Below are 15,204 nucleotides of genomic sequence, written 5' to 3' on the forward strand. Positions count from 1 at the left end.
TGTTTGAAACATTTTTCGATTTAACGCAGCGTTTCTGAGATATTTGAGTGGGTCCTTTAAAATGGGACACCCTGTATAGGTATATCATTCTTACACATGTGTGAGAAGCTTTCTCGCTTTAGACACAAGTTCTCCCAATTTCTGTTGAAATCTCAACACGCGCTATTTAAGACAAAATCATAGTAATTTCGGAATAATTATGGAGAGTATCGTGCTAGTTTTTTTCTCAAGATTTGTCAATTGAACTCGCAAGAACTTTCTTCGGAATTTATCGCAATTATTCGGTGTAAAATCTGAACTCATCCAATCCCGCAGTGGCTTATAAAACTTGCTCTCGCGATCTCGCTCCGACCTATTATACAGCAGCGTCTCGAGAAGTATCGATATTTCACTGGGCTTTAGTATCGATGGGAACGAGAAGTTTTATAGTACGCATAACCGGTGGCGTCTTCGCGTAAGCTTCCGCTAACGTAACAGACTATTTTGCCCTTTTTCATAAAGTAAGAACCGCGGGATATCAGAGATAACAGGAGGAGAGAGTACGCTATGGAAGGGGCAGCTGATCTTATCTGGGGCAATGGAACACAAGCGCATGCTGTGTCTACTTCTTATCGACACAAGCTGCGTCCGAGCAACAAAAGTGATCACCGTCATGTCTGCTTGTGTGCCAGCTGATCGGGAAACTTATAGCAATTACATGTAGAGTTTTTTCCCCTGCGATTCTTTCTCTCAATTTGCGGACGTTGTAATGCAGTCGCGCTAAATCCTCGACGAATTTTTACGCAATCGCATAAATATAGAAGATATATTTGTGTTATAAGAATATAAAATATAAAAATAATTTTATTCTTTGAATTTTTAGAGAAAGTAGAATTCATTTAACTTATCATATATATAATTTAATATATTTTTTTTTTAAAGATGTATTTATGATATATTTTTTTACTTTTGACTCTTATCGAATTATTATTATTTATTGAACAGTTACATAATAAAAGCATATGGATCGTTTATTAAAGTATTTTCGAAATCTATTCAGAGAGTTCTGAAAAAAAAAAAAAAAAAAAAGAAGAAGATTTGCGATACTTGATATTTTATTTTTCGACAATGTTACAATGTTTCATCTAAATTAATCTGTAAATTGCGTAATTTCATATAACGATTATCTTTGAATATATATTTTTTTATATAATCGCTCGCAATCAAGGCTCACAAATATTGTCATTATGATCGTTATCAAGCGAGCATGTTGCCGTTTCAAAATTGCCTCATCGTTAGTAGTCAATCTCGGATATCCGTGTGTTTTGTCAAATCAGCTGGCTAGTTAAGCACGATGTCGACGATATAAGTAGCTGTAGAAATTGTCCCGCTAATGCGAAATGGGAATGGGAGATTCGTCTCGTTTTCGTATGCTGCGCGCAGATAAAAATAATCCACTGACTAAGATCTAGATTTCGGCGACCCTCTATTATTACTTTGAATCTTACTCATCATCAGCGGGAGGAAGAAACCATGTATGTTATTTGGACGGGGATGCTCATCTGCTGATAAAAACGCGATTCAAAGATGTACGAATCCTAAAAAGAGAGGAATGTTTCTCTTAGAAATTGGATATTTTTTTTATTTATTTGTGAAAGTCCATCTTTTCTTATTGCGAGAATTTTTGAAAAACCTAAATCAAAAGTCGAGTATTAGCTAATAATGGACATTAAAAATAATATTTTATATCCGAATTACACAATTTTAATTAATACAAGAGCGATTAAATGTAATTTTTTACGAGCTTTTATATTCCTCGAAATGCATTCGCATTCAAAGATATATTTCGACTTAAAACAAATAACTTAATTATAGAATGGGAAAGAAAGCCGAACAGCTATAATTTTTTATATATTCATCAAATATATTCTTGAAGATTTTATGAAAATTTATGTCAATGAAATCTTGTTCCAATTTAACATTGGCAATCGAAAACCATGAATTATCATTCAAAGAATGTATAATGACAACAAATTGACACACATTAAATTAACACGAAATAATGAATTTATAAACAACAGAAAAAACGAATTCTAACATGGATGGTGCTCAAATATAGAAACTCGACTACAATTGACAAATATAATATTGGCGAATAGTATATTGACGAAATTCTTTTCCGCGGTCAAGAATGGGGGATTTATTTTGAGCCCCATAATTATGGCAAGGAAGAGCGATCCTCATTTTAGTGGCGTTTCTCTATTCATGGCGTTAAATTTATTCAGCAATCCTGCGTATCCCAGCAGCTACCGAGAATATGGCGTAAATTATCCTTCCTGTTTCGCGCTGCTATTTGAATTTTCGTGGTAAAAATCGTGTTTGTTCCACGTATTTATTAAAAAAGTACACCATTTTGTATTTTCACAAAGCTTTTGCATTTATTCGCTCGACTAATTATAACCATAATTATTATATTAATATAATTTTTATGAGAGAAGAAATAAGATAAAACATATAAAGAATCTTCTATTAAATATTAAAGAAAAAGAATACAATTAGAAAATTAATAGAATCTGTGCACGTCATTATAAAGTAATTTAAACAAATCTAAAACAAATTTTTAATCAAAATTTTTTTATCGCAAACGTAAGAGTTTCTCTTTTATTTGATATTCTTTCGAAACGAATATTTGTTAAGCTCGACGATCGAGTGTATCGAATTGTGAAATAGAATTGGCGGAGACGCCGACTGTGGATGAATTTTAAGAGTTAATTGCGACGCTGATAAGCTGGAATGTCAAGCGCATCTATAGCGCTCTAAAAAAAAAACCGCCGTACGTCCTTAATCGGGATACTCCGCATAAATTTTCCTCGCGGTGCCATCGTCGTTTATCGCTAGCATTTAATAACATCTAATTGTCTACGCGACTTTATAATGAGTCCGGTGGCATAATTGCCCTTGAAAAATGTTTAAGCGACCCGATAATTATCGCGACAACATGACGAATAAATCAGTGGCCGCCGATTAATTCACAAGAATACGATTTTCACGATTTTCTCTCTTTCTCTGCCTCGCTCTTCTGCACGAACGTGTAAATTTGCATTTTCCCGTAATCGCTATTCAATTCCGCGACATCGGTGCCCTCGGTATAACTTTGCAAATTTTCGCAGCTCGGCACCTGTGAATTTTTATTATCTGCATTTTTGTCATATTATCGCTCTATATTTCTTTTAATTATAACTTTCTAATTAATAATAATTAATCAATCAATTAATGATTATTATTAATAATTTATATTTAAAATTAACATTCGATTTTATTTAGGTTAAATTTTTATACATTTTTCTTAATACAATCAATTTTTGCTCTTGTATATTTAATTATTATTAAAAGATGAAAACTTGTATATGTTTAGATGTATTACAAGGTATGTCTTTTTTTATTTATAACAAACAGATAATTATATAATTAACTAAATGCAAATTATTTTACGAGAACATCTTTGCAGCAAATATTATTAAATCCCAGAAAAATAATTATAGCATGTATAATTTTGAAAAGCCTGCTAATTTTGCCGTTGTACAACTTGTTGTTTGTTAGTTGTCATCAGAATTGTACGACTCGATAAAGAACTCTTATCTCATGATACTATTGTGCGCTTATCTGCGTAAAAAGAGAGAGGTTCTACTTTGTTTCTTTCTTGACGACGCACAGACGATAATTCGAAGCACACTCGTCCCCTTAATAGATAATGAGCGCGATAAAGCAAACGAGGAGGGATACACGCGAAGAGAAGAAATACGTTTCATCTCTTTTTCTTCTGTCATCTTGAATCCCTTTTATTATCTTCAAATTTTTTACGCGCATTAACAATTCAGAAATAAAGAAACAAAGAGTATCGTAGGTCGCATAAATATGCGTGCGCTACAATAACTATAAATTTATATATATTTTAAATAATATAAATAAAATCGTAAATATACGAAGAAATACAAAATATACAAATAATTCTATTTTATATAAATTATAAAATGATTTAATTTTATAATAAACTTTTCACCTGTATATGTATACGTGTACATTCTCTCTAATATGATATAGATATAGTATTTGTCAATTAATCGAACTTTATTTTTTAATTGTCTGTGCTGTGATTTTTTATGACGAAAAAAGTTTGAGAAACATTCTCTCACTCTCTCTATTCCGTTATAGTATTTTATGCCGAACGATTCATGGGAGAGAGAGAGAGAGAGAAAAAAAAGTAACGTTATTTATCAGATATTTATTATTCCGTAATGACTCCTAATCTAATGAAATGCAATGAAACGAAGGCGTGCGTGTGTTTCCTAGTACATAATTACTTGATTGCAAAGTGCCGTCTCTATACTTAAGATAAAACTTCCAAGCGGGAAGGTTAAGATGACACGGCGGTGCGCGGTCCAGGGGCACAATCGATTATTCGTGATAATAATGTAGCGGCGAATGGCGGTCAAGGAAAAGTAAACGGATGCTGTCGAGAGAAAAGACAAACAGATCCTCCTGGATCTTTTTCTTTCCCCTTTCTTTGTTCTGGTTTCCGCCTTCTTAAGAACGGAACAAAAGCTGCGTTCTAGTTTGGATCTCGAGATAGGAAATTCTTTTTTCAGATAAATGGAAAATATCTTAAATTATTATTTTTTTTTTTAAATTAACAAAATTTCTCGATAAGAAAGAATAACATTCTCAATAATGCTCAATATGTTTATTAATAAAAACAGAAGTTGATTAATAACAGAAAATAGAATAATGAGGTATATAATGTGAGAAATATATTAAAGGCAAACATCGTGTCGGTCCTTTCCTTCCCTCCAATTCCTTCCTCTTCCTTCCATGCCTTCGCCCCTTTGACGGACAACGATGAATGCGACGGTGTAGGTCAGGGTATCAGCCCAGTCATCGAACGGATTTGGACGTTGCGATTGTCAGCGCGAGAGATCGAATGGTGGAACCGCTGGGATTTCTTCGGCGCGCCAATTTAGCAAAGTGATTGACAGACGGCGGCTTGATGGCGTTTGGCTTGAACCACGCCGGTAATATCACCGGCGACGGGTTATTCTCCGACCGAATGATCTCCATTCGAACCGTTTTGAAAGCTGTCAGCGCGGTGTTTCTTTTTGTAACTGCTAATGTCGCGCGTGACGAAACGTTGGACAATCTTATTACTTAAAAATAGAAATTGTCACTTTACGAAAAGGGAAAGAGATACGTGAATTGCCATTATTAGTATATACGTACATAAAATGAGAGCGCTTTTTAGTACTGGGGTTAAACGCTAAGAGCCCAAGATATTAAGGGAATAAGTAAAATCTTCTTATGACAGATTAACTGAACGAATGAAGAATCGACGAACGAAATATATAATTGAAGACTCGGTATAAACGAGATAGCATACGATCCGAATCGGTTTTAAAGATATATTTATTTCCATCAGCTCGTATTAATAAGAAATCTAATTCGGTCTACAAGAACCGCTAATTGTAAGAAAGTATTTTTAATCTTATTATATGTGTATATTTAACTTTTGGATTTTGATTCAGGATATGAAATCGGATGCAGAGATATTTTAAATGGAACGAGAAATTGAATTAAATCGAGCAAACATGTGTGCGTTACAAATCTCGCGCATTCTTAAAATAATTTTTATGATTTCAAAAGAAACGTGTGCGAAATAGATGGTAAATTATAAAACACTGATCGCTATTCATGTAACAATTTGCAATCGTTACGAAGCAAAGGTATTCTTTATTTTCTTTTTCGAAACAAATAATTCAAGATTTTTATTTTTAGCACTCGTTTAGCAGTCGTTTGTATTGTACATTGAAGCTTTAATTAAATCGAAGCGCCATCTTTTGCGGGGAGAGGAGAAGGAGAGAGAATACAGGTGGCTTCATCTGATCCTCGTCGAGTATACGCGACGGTGATTATTTTTGCACTCGTTGCGCGTATTGTATATACGCAAGTCGGTTTTCGCAATCAGCTGCTCGCCGAAACCGATAGACGTCGCTTCATGTCGGCCCTGTTTTCGTACATAAAGCACTTTGTTCGAAAATTAGTCGTGTATAAGCGAAGGCGGCGATGGCGGCGGCGGCGGCAACAACGATGGATGAGGGTACGTCTCGAATTTCAAAGCGAGTTTAACACAATATTATGCACTCCGAGTTATGGAGAGTGCGAGGGTTGCTGCTGCTGTATCGCGACCGGCAATTTTAAATCGAAGTTATTTGCGGACGAAACGTGCTTCTTCTCTTCCCTCACGGGACGCTAAAGGATCTCGTTGGCAAGCTTTTCCGTTTCGCTACCGCATAAATATGTATACGACGCACTCCCGTACGCGAACATAACTCATATACACGCACGTGCGTGTGCGCGCACACAATTAGAGAGTTCCTCCTGAGAGAGGAGCGAATTAATTGGCGCCAGGCGATTTTTCGCGACGCCGTTGAATTATTTCTGCATTCGCGTTGCATTACGCGCGACATGTTAATTATCGTAATTACGGATCGCGCACGCGAAACGCGCGTGCATAATACACGTGTCTCTTGCCGCTCGTGCAATATCCCGAAACAAATTGCCGGCGCGCTTATTACTCATAAACGACGATTAATCGTCACGGCTAAAACAGTGAGCTATCTGCTTTTAATTATTTTACACGCCAGCGTAAATTTTGACTCTGTCGTGCTGGATGATGCAATCATTAGTAACGGGATTTTTTCTGTCGCGATGGCAATTAAAAAAAAAAAAAAAAATATGATGTAATATAAGATTATTTAATTCATATTTAATTTACAAAACATTTCATATATAATATATATTTATATTCTTTAGCTTTTATGTATTATTATTTTTTCCATTATATATTATTTTGCGCCTATTATTTTTATCATCTCTTTTGCAATATCACACTTTCGACCACATAATTCCCGGTGTAGCTCGTTAAACACTAAGTCGTTTTCCTTCGTCTCTATTTGGCGCGGACGACGACAGCTTCTGTTTGTCCGCTTGCTCTGTCATCTCCCCCCCCCCCCACCCCCCCTCCCTCGTTTCTCGACTTATATACGTTACACGAGCATCCAGCACGAGCCACTACTACCACCACTAACGATTCGCGAGACTGTCACGATAAGTCCACTACCATTATATCGGACGGCATTACGCTTGGCGGTTTCCGCGCCGCGCCGTGCCGTGTCTCGGACAAGGTGGAGAGGAATAGCGGCGTAGGAATAGGGAGGCGGGGCGGAGGAGGTGGTGGTGATGCGGAGGAGTAGGACGTGGAGTAGGTTGCGCGTGCGGCCATTTTGATAATCTCCCACTCCTCCGTCTCGCTCCCTCCTCCCTATCTCTCTCTCTCACTCTCTTTCTCTCTCTTTTTCTGTTTCCCTTCTTCCTTTCTCTCGTTCTACATCTCGCTCCTTCCCTCCCGCCGTTTCTCTCATTTCAATCTTTCCGCTCGCTCCTTCCCTCTCTCTTCCTCGCGTTCTCGGTGCACGCACGCATATGAAAATCCGCTGGACGCATACCGACACGTGCGCGCACACGCGCATCTTTTTCTCGTACTCTCGCGGCATGTACGAGCTTCGTGATTTCTCTGCTTTCTGTCTCTCTCTCTCTCTCTCTCTGTTCCTCTTTTTTACTCATTCTCGAGAGAAAAAGAGACAGCGAGTAATAGTAGTAGTAGTAGTAGTAATAGTAGTTGGCCGTTCCCGTGACGGCAGTCGCTAGTGTCGCGGATTTCCCCTTCTCTTCCTCCCGATCTCTCTCTCGCTTCCTTTTCTCTTTCCTACTCTTCCTCGTTCGTTCTCCCTCCCTCTCCGCGCGCTCTCTCTCTCTCTCTCTCGTTGAGCCCGACACGCGTTCGCTCGTCTCGCGTAACGATACATACGGCTCCCACACATCGTCGCGCGCACGTACGTGTGTATCTCGCTCTCGGCGTGCGCGTTTATCTCGCTCCCGCGTCCCGCGCCCTCTCCCCGTCTCGACCGGAAGGTGCCAGTTTCTCGTCGACCATCGTCTGGCGTGCAACGTACGTTTCGCGCTACGTCTTTTCGGTGTCGTTGTTGCGTCACATAGTCTTTACATCGCCTCTCGATACGATTGTTGTTGATTTTCAATCGACGCGAGTGTTTGTTTACTTACGTGAGTGCGTATACGCGGCGAGAGAGAAAGAGAGAGAGGGAGATAATAGCGCGTCGCCTCGCGCGTCAACACACAGTGCTGTTTGTGCGTCAAAGCTACTACCGGGCTCTACTTTCGCGGTCGTCGTTTCTCTCCGCGCTACGTCATCATTGATAATATCCTCGACAAGTGCGACGCAGTGTAATCGCGGGGTAGTGTCTTTTCTCTCTTGCATTACCACGAAAGAGAAAGAGTTCCTCCGATCTTTTCCTTGTGCGCGACGACACGACGAGTAGCAACGGAGCGCGCGCTTCTTGGATTAGCCGCTCCTCAGCGTGCGCTGCTTATATCACGGCGCTAACTCGTACGCGGACTCGGCAAAAGAATGAGAGTGCCTTCGTCGTTGTTGGCGTTGTCGACGAGTGCCTCGTGTGATTACCTCGGTGATCGTAGCGATAATCTATCGTCGAGATCGCATTCAGTCAACCCGACGACGACAGCAGGCGTCATCGTTCGCTCCTCCTGAACGCACGGTGAGCTTTCCCCTTTACCTCCCTCCCCTCACCCTCTCAGTTCTTTTCTCACGAGTGAACGGAGCTGGCTAGCTTGAGGCGGTTTGATTGCGAAATGGCGCGTAATTGGCCAACATCGCGCGTAATTCTATCGGGTACATCGCGCGCTTACTGCGTCGTTTAGCGCCAAATCATTTTCTTGCTCGACAAAGCTGCCTCGAAAATGACAGGCAGTTTGTCGATAATTTATATCGATGGGTTTATGACGCGCAATCACTCAAGGTTGAATGGCGGGGCGGAAAATATTATTGGGTTTTTGCTTTTCGCGAATTTTCGTTTATACGCGATGTGTCATAATGCTTAATTATTTCTAGGAAGGCTACGCACGTGAACGTATACATATATCTCGTCTAGTCCAAAATATTATGGCAAATGTTGGTTTATGTAATGGATAATTTTACAATAATTTATTAATCTTATATATATATTGGGTGATTGCGTAAGTTCGTGTCCGATTTAAATATAAACTTCAATAGATTATATTTTAGAGATAACACTTTTATTAATCAATTATATAGTCTCCATTCTTTTCTACAATGGTTTTCCAACCATCTATAAGCTTGTCGATTCCATTTTTGAAGAAAGAACTTGGTTTTTCTTGAAAAAAGTTTGTAAGGTGGTTTTCGACAGCTTCCTCGGAATTGAGATTCTTGCCATTTAAACTATTCTGCAAAGATCGGAACGGATAAAAATCTGAAGGCGCAATATCTGGAGAATATGGCGGGTGCTGCAGAATTTCGCATTGCAACTCCTGCAGTTTTCCTGCAGCTTATTCCTTTCAGTCAGGAGATGCGGCACCCACGTATCAAGCTTGGAAATGTATCCAAGCTTTTTTAAATGACGAAAAGCGGTTGAATTATCGATGTCCGGCCTCTCAGCAATATCCTCAGTTGTAATCCTAGGGTTTCTTTCCACTAAGGCATGCACAATGTCATCATCAATGCCAGAAGGTCGTCCAGAGCGGGGTTGATCCTCCATGTTGAAATCATCATTTCGAAATCTGCCGAACCACTTTTTGACTGTTCGGAGAGCAGGAGCGCGGTCCAAATAAACGCTTTGAATATTTTTTTGTGCAATCCCAACACTCACGCCTTTCCGAAATTCATATAGCATTACATGCCGCAAATGCACCTTTTCGTTCTCCATTTTTAATGATTTCTCTTATGCACAAATGGACTTATCTGAACAATATCTGACGCTAAATTGACATAAGACAACGTCATCTATTCGGTGTAAGCAACAATTAGCACACGAAAACAATAGAACTCCGCCATGCAGCAACTTAATGCCATCTATGAAAATCAGGCACAAACTTATGCAATCATTCAATATATATATATATATAATTGTTTAAGATTATACGTGAGTTTGCCAATGCATCTAATTACTTGTTTTGCGAAAACGTTTGAATTATGCATCGTTTATTTGTTTGAAAATATCGTTCTACAAAGACAAACAATTAAATATATTAACTATTTTATAATTAATATTACCTCGTCAAATATCGAACATTTTTAACGCGTTACTTTACAATATGCGGATTAAAATCATTTGTCATTATCATCCGTAAATGTTAATTATCTCGTTATGCGTTTACGTCGAGGGAATCATCCGTTGAATGTTGTCGGATGATAATCGATTCGACTGGGAAAAGTCAGGGTCGTCCATCGCGAGTCATGCTTTCAATTTCAGCTTTCGATAAGACCGGAGGATCGTTGGGTAGCCGCACGTGCAAATTTATGGCGACGCGTAACGATATACATATATACTTCGCACCTGGCTGGCTATTTCTTATTTTTCTCGCAGACAGGAAAATCGCTCGACAAATAAAAAACACGCGCGAAAAATCTACGACGACCATGTCGCTCGTAATTATCGCTTGCAATCTCGCTCTTCCCTTCATATACACTTCGTTGTATCGCGCAAGTTGTTTTTCGCGATCTCATCAGATATTTTATATATCTTAAGGTCTGCTTGCATTGCATTATTTTCAGAACGACGTGCTTACGACGTTACGATATCGGATCTTTTCGCGCACGCCGCAAAGTGTGCTCGTTACAAAGCGCAGTCTCAATTCGTATTTGTAATCGATGTTCTCAAATTCGGGGATGTCATTATCTATAATTTCAGAATTTATTTCATTTTATTAAACGTTCCTGAACTCTATACCGCGCGTTTCAAAAATTTATCTTTATCTCACTTATTATATGCGCGAAATGTAATCGTCGGCAGCGTTTAATTCGAACATCCCTGCGATGTAAATATTACTCCCGTTGTCGACTCGTCGCTTAATTCGCGCGACAAAAACAAAATTCCCGAAATATAATATTGCGCGTGATTCATGTCGCGGTGTTAACATTGTCGAAGCTTCGCTTCTATGAATCATATTTGCTCGGCGGGAAATCCATAGGGCGCGAAGAAAGCAATTTTCTTGCCAACAGTATCGTCAGCGGAGAAGATAACACTTTGGCGGCGTCGAGCAGCTGAAACTGCAACGCGACGAGAATGCGCTTGCATTTTAATGTCCATTGTTTATAAATGTCCTATAAATCTTTGGTTGGGATGTCATACTTCTCTTGTTTCATTGTCTTCTTTGGTCTTAAAGATATAGATCTTTTATTTAGAATCTTGAAATTTGGAACTTTGCAAAAAAAAAAAAAAAAATTGTCGAAATGTCTATTACAAAGAAATGCCTGTCAGCGTAAGACGAATCAATTCAAAAGTCCATGCTTTATTATAAAAGATATTTATAAACGAATTTGATTTTTTTTTATGAAGCTGCAGGACAAAGCCAAAAGCAAAAGAGCATAAACGCCTTCTCGAAAATACGCGCGCGTATTTGGATATAATATGAAATTCGAAACATGTAACAATATAAGTGTTAGTTGACCTTCAACAGGCGTCATGGGGTTCTTTTATTCGCTCTACGCTCGTCATCATCTCGTGTGATTTTGAAATACTGCCTTTTCAGTAACTTTTACAGAAGTCGATTATCACAGCGAGAAATACGATTTTATTTATTTATATTTTTCTCTCTTTTTCTCAATTTTTAATTCATCGTGTATTTATATATGTAAAATATGATAATGAATTGTGTATAGACCCCGCGAAAATGTCGATAATATTAAAAATTTTTACAACACTAGTGCTGCGCTAAATAATATATAGTTCGTTAATTACAAATAAGATTGATAATTACGCGAGTTGGATGTCACGTCGTGTTTCGCGAAATTACACACCTTTTTTAAGGAACACATTGAGAATGTTAGGAGTCGCATTGTATCCTTCCGCGTTGCAACAAGCAGGAAATACGTCGCAGGTCATTCCGAGCGACGTTTTACGGCCGATCCATCTCTGTCCATAAAATAAATCTCGTTATTTTACGGACCTGCCGCGTGTCCTGGATTTTCTCTCCCGAGACTTTATCATTGTCCAAGGAGGATGAATCTTTTCCCGCTTTGGCCGCGTTTTTCTCGGCACAGCAGGTGGGGAAGTGCGTTTTTTAGTGACGTCACGAAAAAGCGAGGTCAAAGGCCCGAAAATGTGAAAGATCAAAATAAAATTTAAGGAATACGATATATGCATTTCTGAATTTTTATCGATGAGCTTTTGTTGGTCTTTAATCATAGAATTATTAAATAATTACTTTAGCAATAAGCTTTAAATTACAATTTCTTTCAATTTTCATGGAATTATAGCTAACATAAAATCAGTGATTCATCATTGTTACGTATAATTATTTATTACTCCTAATATATTCGCATATTGTATATTTTGATATATTTTATTTTGTGTGGTGTGTGTGTGTGTGTGTGTGTTTGATATCCGATTTTGACATCTTTTTATATCATCGTATTATATATGAGATTGTTTAAATGGAGAGAAAGAATGATTTTGGTCAGTAAAATTTTACGATTTATCGTCTTGGAATTTTATCTCAATTTGTCATCCTGTTTCGCATCATCTTCTTTTAATGCTTTCTCGCTCACTCGGATTTTTCAGTATCCGGTATACACAATAAAATCTCATTAGCTGTCTTCTATCTCTCATTAATAACGCACAGTTTCAATAGAAATGCTTACTTCAGACATTTTACTTTTCTTTTTCGAAGCGCGGTTACTTTTAAACACGCCGATAGTCGCTAATTAATTATGCTCGACTGAACGAAGTACTGACGTCACTACCGACGATTATTTTTCTCGAAGCACGAGGTATCGAGAAAACATTTGTCGTCCTCGTTACAAATGTCTTACCTGAAAAAAAAAAAGAGTATAAATAATTCAGTTGTTAATAAGAACTAAATTATTTATGACTTTCATTCTTTATATTTTTGTGTACATTAAGAATATATTTTTTTCTAATATAAATTAAATATTTAGTTTCGATTGGAAGAATTATTTTATATCTGACAATATCTTCTCTCTTTTTTTTTTTTCCCTCGCGATATTCTCTCTCATAATCGTTTTTATCGCCGAAAAATTTATTCTTGATAGGAGGATATAAGTGTGATAAAAAATGTAGCTCATTTTTATTCAATAGAAAAAAGAACTGAAACATTAATTATTAAAATGATAATAAATATATGTTTTATCGCGCTTGCGATTCATTTTCTTCTCAGTCGCTGTCGCGTGTCGTCGCGCTAACTTGGCGTTATATAAGCGAGAAAATAAGAAAGAGGAAGAGAGAGAGAGAGAGAGAGAGAGAGAGAGAGATGATTAAGGAGAGGGAAAAAGATTCAATATTAACATCGACGAATCGCAGTGGCCTTTTAAAAATGGTCTCATAAGACGCGCGTCAACTTGTGTCGAAAACACCGGGTCAAAGTGTCGCGATTGTATGAATAATATAATATATGCACGCTTACACATACACATGTACAGTATGACATATGCACTTCATTTATATATAAATGCGTGGAGATTGAAGCCAACAACGAGAGATGCATTTATCGTTCAATCAATGTAATATATCAGAAGAAATAAAAGCAGTATTTATCTATGTTACGGTTTTTTTTTTTTAATTAAGCTAAAGTTAAATTTATTTAATTATGATATAAAATTGATAAATTTAAGAGAATTATATTACTTAATTATTTTTTCTAATAATATAATTTTTTAAATATAATTATATTTTATTAGTTATATATAATTATATATTATATTAATATATATTATATTATATTTAGTTTTGAACTTAACTATTAGATAATAAAATAATTTGAATAAAATTAATAAATTGATGAACAGTAATTAAGAACTAAATGATGCAGTATATCAACTGAGACTTTTTCCAACATCGTAGTTAATTCCATCATTTAGGAACATTTATGATACGCCAATGATTTATGAGTGTGGATCTTGGGTCTCTGGGAAGGAATATGCAGGGAAATAAGGCAGGATACTTTAGCACACTCGGTGGAAAAGAAGGTACAACGGCGAGGCGATAAATTTTATTGACGTTACAGAGGCACGTGTGTTATCTTGTCTCGCAGAAAATTTCGCATCCACGCGAAGAAAGCCTCCGTGCGTTTACGGTGTACATTAAAAGAAGTTCGAAACGGCTGGAAAAATCCTGCCGTCGTAAAAGAGTAACCGAGGAATGCCGTCATTGCCGGACAGTGAGAGACGTTGATGCTCCAACGGAGCGCCAAGGGGCACTGTCGAAGCGATCTCCTTGCTCGCACAAAGTGTCGGTCTTGCGTCTTCATAAAATTACATTTTAGCAAAGCTAATAAGAATCGACTTTGATTCTATACAATTTACGAAAGTACACTTTGTTGTTCCATCCGATGGATACAACTTAAAAACGGCGCGCGAGACGTGAAGCATTGGGTTTGTGATATATCCAACGAGATAAGGACTTTGATAACTCTGATAATATATACGCTCGTTTGTCATGATAATTAAATTGAATGAATTTTAAGTGCGCGCGATAAAAATTTAAATTTTTCATATACATATATGTAATTGACAGATTTATTATTATTATTATTATTATTAAATATAACGGTCATTTGTATTCAGCGCTAAGAATTAATTTTCTATCACATATAACATTATCATCATTAATAATTTAAAGGTATTAGTTTTTAAACTTTGTTCATGATACGAGTATTGCGAGATTTAAATTCTTTGTTCGAAGGTTTTAGTTATAGGTTTTTCTCTACACTTTTCTCCTACGGTTTTTTTTTTCCTTACAAATTTTTTTTTTAGAGAAACAATACAATTAAATGTACTATTCGACTTTATACCAGTTAATTTTGTGCAATCACGGAATAACAATTTATCTTAAAGTGTTATTTTGCGTAACGTAATACCGGCTCTATTCCACACTGATACTTCGCCAAAACTTATCGGTATGTATATATACGGATGTTTAAGAAAGATCTTGTATATTTTATTACGCAATTTTTTTCTAGTATAAGAGGATTTCTTAACTTATTTTTATTTCTCGGGGAAAAAAAAAAATGTCTTCTGTTTCTCGCGAGCAACAAGCATTTTTA

General features: G+C 37.1%; 1 protein-coding gene across 4 annotated transcripts in view; it reads left to right on the plus strand.

The window, feature by feature from the left end:
- Nucleotides 1–15,204, plus strand: part of Lilli (AF4/FMR2 family member lilliputian) — a 228,358-nt gene that overhangs the window by 74,144 nt on the left and 139,010 nt on the right. The window contains exon 1 of one of the 4 annotated variants that reach the window (XM_070293988.1): nt 7,994–8,663. The exons of the other annotated variants lie outside the window; for them this stretch is intronic. The gene's annotated coding sequence lies outside the window, so the exon portion shown is untranslated. Of the gene's footprint in view, nt 1–7,993; nt 8,664–15,204 lie in introns of those variants that run through there. 4 annotated transcript variants of the gene reach the window in all.

This window comes from Polyergus mexicanus, unplaced genomic scaffold, assembly GCF_030449975.1.
Source record: "Polyergus mexicanus isolate NDT 795.1 unplaced genomic scaffold, iyPolMexi1.0 SCAF_4, whole genome shotgun sequence".
NCBI lineage: Eukaryota > Metazoa > Arthropoda > Insecta > Hymenoptera > Formicidae > Polyergus > Polyergus mexicanus.